The 6505-nt window shown below is 35.8% G+C and overlaps 1 protein-coding gene across 2 annotated transcripts in view; it reads left to right on the forward strand.

The window, feature by feature from the left end:
• Positions 1 to 2429, forward strand: part of LOC107859329 — a 20612-nt gene extending 18183 nt beyond the window's left edge. The window contains exon 4 of one of the 2 annotated variants that reach the window (XM_016704305.2): positions 2019 to 2429. The gene's annotated coding sequence lies outside the window, so the exon portion shown is untranslated. Of the gene's footprint in view, positions 1 to 1216; positions 1624 to 2018 lie in introns of those variants that run through there. The other variant, XM_016704306.2, reaches the window with a different exon arrangement.
• Positions 2430 to 6505: the final 4076 nt, after the last annotated feature.

The raw sequence follows: 6505 nt of genomic DNA on the forward strand, positions 1-6505 counted from the left end.
TGAAGCATAACTTGTTTATTTGGTGGATTAATTTTTGCCTCTCGGGCTAGAGTTGTAGATCATCTTCCAAATCATTACAGATCAGGTTAGGCTAAAATCTACCCAACCACCCCAAAAATCAAATCAATATGTTAATTATATAACGAGTTAATATTTACTGCAATGCATTAATAAGCTAAAATTTGCTGCAAATTAGATTTGTGCTTCAACAATGCATAAGTTTGCTGCAAATTAAATCTGAATTTTGTTTACACATAATGAGCTAAAATACACCCAACTACCCCAAAAAAATTAGAGAATTTTGATGATGAAGTTCTTACCTTCTTATGTGTGATTGGTTAATTTGTCACTTTTGCTGACTGAAAGAAACTTTACGGCTGAAAATTTGAAGATGGGTCGACTGTTTTGCTTTGGAAGTTCGTCCAAAAAAGTATTAGTTAATAGCTGAAGGCTATTTTTAAAAAGCTTTTTTATTTGGGGCTAAAATTTGAAAGCCACCCCAATTTGGGTCTACTCCTGTGTTTCACCCCTTTGCAGTTCCCGTGTCCTTGTTCCTCTGACTATTACCTTTTTATAGTCCCCATGATAACTTCTACAGGTCCAAGTCCCCTTTGGACTTCCTTCTCCTAGAGCTCAGGGTGCTTTGTCCTGCAACTGGATCTGTGATTTCCTACTGCTCCCCATTCTTAAACTAATTCCCAGAATATCGTGTTCAAAATAACGTTTATGTGGTTCTCCCCTTCTCTTTTCATTTTTTATTTTCCTTTTTCTCTTATTCTTTCGGTTTTCTTGCTTCCGGTCCAAATTCAAATGGCGGAGCTCTCTGCATGTATTCCTTTATGTTGAAAGTCATAGGCTCTTGCCATATCAGTTTAACTTTTGTTCATAAGAGTTCGAATTATAGATACTCAAAAGTTGCCTTTTCATAACATGTGAAGCTTAGAAAGTTCATATGTGCACGGAACTAATTCAGGGAAATTTATTCTCACACTTGTTATAATATAAAGAGACATTGTTTGAACAAAGAAGCTATGCCATACTTTCTTTCATTTTCTTGCACTGGTCCATTATTTCTCCAATGTCTAGCCTAGAGTTGGACAAAATGATACAATTTCTCCACAACTGTCACCCAATAGGTACAAGGTAAGTAGATAAGTGTCAATTAATGAGAATTTGATTTTCGGACTTACACTGCATTCTGTTCTTAATTTTGCAGTGATCCAAATTCCTATTGATTGTCTCGTTTTCGGCAATGTGGTTAGGATCTGAAAAATACTCTCTTTTGAATTCAAGAAATAGCTCAGCCACATTGTTACAGTGGCTAATTGAGTTTGGGAGCACAGATTTCCAGTTGACTCATTTAGATAGAATTTAATATTTTGATGCTGCATGCTTGTAATCTTCTGCTTCTACTATTCATAGCATTTTGTTTATACATGGGTGGTTGTATTGGATGGTGAAGTGAAATTGAGTAATCCGGGTTGTTCAAGGGAGTTTGGATCTACGATGTTACTGTGACATTGTGGTGGTTTTTTCTCTGCAGAAAGCTAGATGTATCTTGGTTTGAATGAGGACCTCTCTGATAATAAACCCTTGTGAAATGTGACTGGTTTTCTTGAATGAGCTATAATCTTAGACACAAATGATATAGTTACCTCTGGCAAGCATCAATGCTGCACTAGTTTGCAGTGGATCACAGGAAATGCCAGTGATCCTAACTCTGTCAACTTAGGTAGTATTTTTTTTGCAAATTTTAGGGGCCAATTGCGTTGGAGAAAATGTTTAAAAATTAACCTCCATATTAATTCATTTGTTACTTATATTTCTTTTTTAAGTCCCTATAAACTTTGACATCTACTGATCCTTGAAAGAAATTCAACCAGGTCAGTCTTCAGTAAGAATGTAAAACATCTTTAAATCCAATCTATGATGCACATCTTACATTCTTGCCAGCAACTTTTGTATCACGTCGTTTCCATCTACAACACACATTTTCTCAATACTCTTTTTGTTTGCAGCACATGTATCGCGTCGAAGGTGTTTTTTTGGATAATTCTAAGACGCTGGAAACTGAATTAGCCCTGATAGCATATATTTGGATAACCGAATAGACAAAGCAGCAGCGACTAAGAAGAACCTCCTTCCTGTATGGGGCTGAAAGACTTGTTCAAGCAGATGAATTGTGCGGTTTCGTTGGGAATTTTGATATTACGGTGTTAATTTTGGGCTTATGTCATCGGCAGATCCTTAAACTTGATTTGAGACTTCACTTGGATTCATCTATTGATATTTGTACCTATTGAATGCTCTTAGCACTTCAAATTTGAATCACTCGAACTCTTTGTGCAGACGTGGCGTAAAAGTGTGATTCACACCTAGTAGGCACGTCAATCAATATTTTATCACCTTTTTCATTATGCTTTTTTCAATCTTTTCCTCTTTATTTTTTTTTTTCTCTTTCTCCTCATAAACTACTGCTCTCTCTGCCACCACAAGTCCACTCCGCATCAAATATTTACAATCTACCTTGTGATAGGTTTCGTAGAAATTGTAAATTTATTTTTTGGGTAGTGAACTTATGATGAAATGGGTGATAAATTTAATTAGATTTGCTGAAAAGTATTTTTGGAATTTTGACTAAATGGGTGTGGGAATTTGGGGAAATTTTATATATTTAAATGTAGATTGGTGAAGAATGACTTTGGGTATAAACATTTCAGTAAATAAATTAAATTTCGATCAATGAAAAATTTCAATTTCAACAACTAGAATTGAAGTATCACTAATCACATCATCAACAACTAAAATTTTTCTTTCTTTCTTCTTACCTTGCCGATGCTTATCCATCTATTGCGGTTGCTCTTCCATTTTTTCATACGCTATTAATATCAAAATTTTTATTTTACCTGACTTCTTATTCTTTAGAAGGTGAGATTATTTATCACATGAAATTTTACACACAAAAAAGCTGCTAAAGGAGAATAAGAAGAATGGGGAAGACGGCGTGGGCAAATGTTTTTTTTTGGGGGGGGCGGTGGGTGGGTGGGTTGGGAGGATGGGGTGGATTTGTTTTATATTAAAAATTTATTTTTATAATTATTTTAAGTTTAAAAAGCTACAGGTACTCATTTGATTTGTCGCTTTGCCGTGCGACAAATGTTAATATTGGAGTGTCTAATAGGAAAAGGGATTAGTTAAGGTGTCTAAGTGAAATTTTGAAGCAAATTTAAAGGTCTATCGATGATTTAAGCTTAAATTTTCTCTTAAACTGTCGCCCGGGAAAAAAATATACTTGTCTTAATGCTCTAAGTAGCTTATTTTGTCCCAAATGCCCATGACTCGAAGTTCATCCTGCAGAATGTGCTTACATGTATTAAGCCTATTCTATATGTGGGAAGTAGAGAATACAATCTCTTTGTCACGACATTCAATATCTCAGAATATTCCAAGTAAAGGTAATAAACAAGCAAATTCGTACATGATAATAATAATTCAAGATATACTCAAACAGGACCAAACAAAAAGAATCTGAAATGCCAAGACTCAATTGTCACAAGTACTAGAGCAACTAATACAGGATACTAAATCAAACCTACTGAGATGGTCTCTGAATTCGAGGTCACCACAGCCCCGGGTACCGTTGAGATGCACAAACTCTAGCCACACGGATCACTTGTACCAGAATCTTCACCGGAATGATGTAGAGAAGTAGGGGTGAATATAATCCACTCTACTATATGTAATAAAGAATACTAAATGACCATGATCGCTGAAAAGTCTTTAGCAGTTCAATATCGATAATATCACTGTTTATTTCAATCACAATGATAATCCAAATAAACGATGCAATGCAGTGATATGGGATGTTATGCAATGGACATGTCTATCAGAGTATAACCCCTCCTCAGTCTATGCCAGAAGTGTTTAGGGTTTTTCCCTGATTTTCTTACTATATTTAAGTTTTATTTTTTCTGAAAAAAATAAAAGTTACCATAATTACTTTTACTTTTCCTAAATGAAAAAAATTATAATTTTTTTCATATTTGGCTAACCTCTTTCTTGGAGGAAAGATTTTGGATATTTATAAATAAATAGAAGACCCCTTCTCATACCATAATACAATAGCATTCACAATGAAGTGTTTTAAGATTTTCGTTTAGGGGGATATTTTGTTTCTTATTAGTTTTATGTTTTTAATATTAGGTTTAATATGTAGGCCAATTGGCCAAATTATATAATAAAATTATGTTTTTAGTATGTTTTTCTTTGTCGTTTGAATTACCGTCTCAATAGTTTGCAACTAATAGCTTCCGCATCACGCCCTCTCGATTTCAAACCCAACAAGAAGTGGGTGGATCCATGGAGGACTCGCGAGTTCCATATACCCTGCCTGAAATCTTACCCCGGATGAGCTCAAAATCTTACATTAGGCTAATTCAATAGAATTAGCAGATATGTCCGTATGGAATCTTACATCGAACCAATCAATAAAAGGTAGTTCATTTTCTTTTAGAAATTGATGTATCCATTGATAAAATTCAGTGATTCATGAGATGAATGAATATGCACGACTAAGATGATACGACGAATCAAGTACAACAGATATGTATGAAATCTCAAGATATCAACTAACTCATGAATGCAAACTACAAGCTCAATGTCAAGCAATATATTTGAATCGCAATTCACTAACAATGTACAAGCTCCAATTTGAGCATCACAACAACAATCCATCTCATCCGCCTCTTTGGATCACTAAGTCATTCAACCCATAGCATGCTTTAAAGAAATGTAAGAGAGATTGTATTGAAAATTTTCTGTATTTCCTTGTCTTCAATGTATAGAATCCTACCACTATTTATGCATGTATATACTAAAAAGGAAATGTAATAACAGAATAAATGTAATTACTGTAATTGCTCTAATCCTGGCTGATTTTATTCTCTACCATATATACAATCAATCTTTGTACAAATGTAGATCTTGTGAGCTGTCCATTATATTCAGTTTTAAGGAGTCCATTCTCCTCTTTCTTATCTCTTCTTGAAGATAAAGGTAATCAAACTGCTAAGAATTGAACTTCTTGTTTCTTTGCATACAAGGTGTTGCGCTTTGTTGATTGAGAAGTAGTTGAAAGAAATGTTTGATTTTGAATCTGTTAGCTAAATACTGATCAAGATCGGATTCCATTAATGGAGGAAGTATTACAAGTGTAGGAAATTAGCATGGAAGTATTACAAGTGTAGGAAATTAGCATACATTTGATGAACCTTGCAGTAGTCATCTTATAAATTTGGCTATTTCTTGCAAATTTAGTGCTTTCTTTCTTCTCTCCAAGGTCTTTAAGATGAAAAGCACTTTTTTTAACTTAAAGAAAAGATATTAGGCAATGTGGAGACGGTTGGCATATTGGATTTGTACACTAAGCAATCACGCTAAGTCTCTTTTAACTTACGCAAATGGCAAAAAAGAGGCTACATTTTCTTTTTTGTAAGAATAAAGGTAGGTTTGCAAAGTAGGTGTAGTGGCGTGTGTGTGTTGGTTTAAGTGTTGAAGAAGCAACTGTATAAATGATCAAACGAGGAGAAAAAGATTGCTTAATTGGATAGAATATTTCAAAAATTAGAAACTAAAACACTTGCATTCACATTGTGATCCTTTGGCAGAATTCTCTCTCTTATCGGATAACACTCTCGAACCATTCTCCAATTTCAGCAATCCGGCTTTCGTTGTAAGAAAAAATCATGCATTGGTTCATGAGTCTACGTGTGACGCCCCGCGTCACTACCCATTAAATTCATCACGTTTTGGGCATAATTCTGAGCATTTCGGGTGCATTTCGGAGCCCAACGGGGCTTCCACAACGTCTATTGACAAGGCCAACGTGGGGGCATCTTTGGGAGGTCAAATTGCAAGCTCGGGTCAACATTTATGGGGCTTTGGAGCCTTGACCAGCAGCTGAACAAGAGACTGCACAGAAAAATCAGGTTACTAGCCAAGGGCCTTTCACTAGTGCATGGATTGCATGGCCAAATGTAGGAATGTTGACTAGCATTTATTGTACCCCTTGACTAAGGGACATTATATATATCTTGTAAGGCCCTCTTGGGCAGATATCACATACTTGTTTTTACTCAAGAAATATATAAGAAAATTGGCTCTTCGAGCCTCCCAAATCGAGTGTCCTCCTTTGCTATTTTCTTTACGTGTTTGTGTGAGTGTTCAAAGGTTCTTCGGGACTGATTTTCGAGCTGGTTAGGACTGAGTTTAGCATCGATATTGAGAGTGTTAAGCTGTCCGCACGTGGCTAAAAATAGGCCCATGACAAGTGGTATCAAAGCTGCACTTTGAACATGGCATACGACGGCGACGAGGAGGTTCACGGCGGAGACAATTTGGGCAAAACCAAGACCAGAAAATGTGACAAGAGTAGGAACAAGGATGAGGCCCAACTTCCAGTTAGTGAGGCTGTCACGAACGTGGAAGATGGTGAAGGTTCAGCATC

Source organism: Capsicum annuum, chromosome 2 (assembly GCF_002878395.1).
Source record: "Capsicum annuum cultivar UCD-10X-F1 chromosome 2, UCD10Xv1.1, whole genome shotgun sequence".
NCBI lineage: Eukaryota > Viridiplantae > Streptophyta > Magnoliopsida > Solanales > Solanaceae > Capsicum > Capsicum annuum.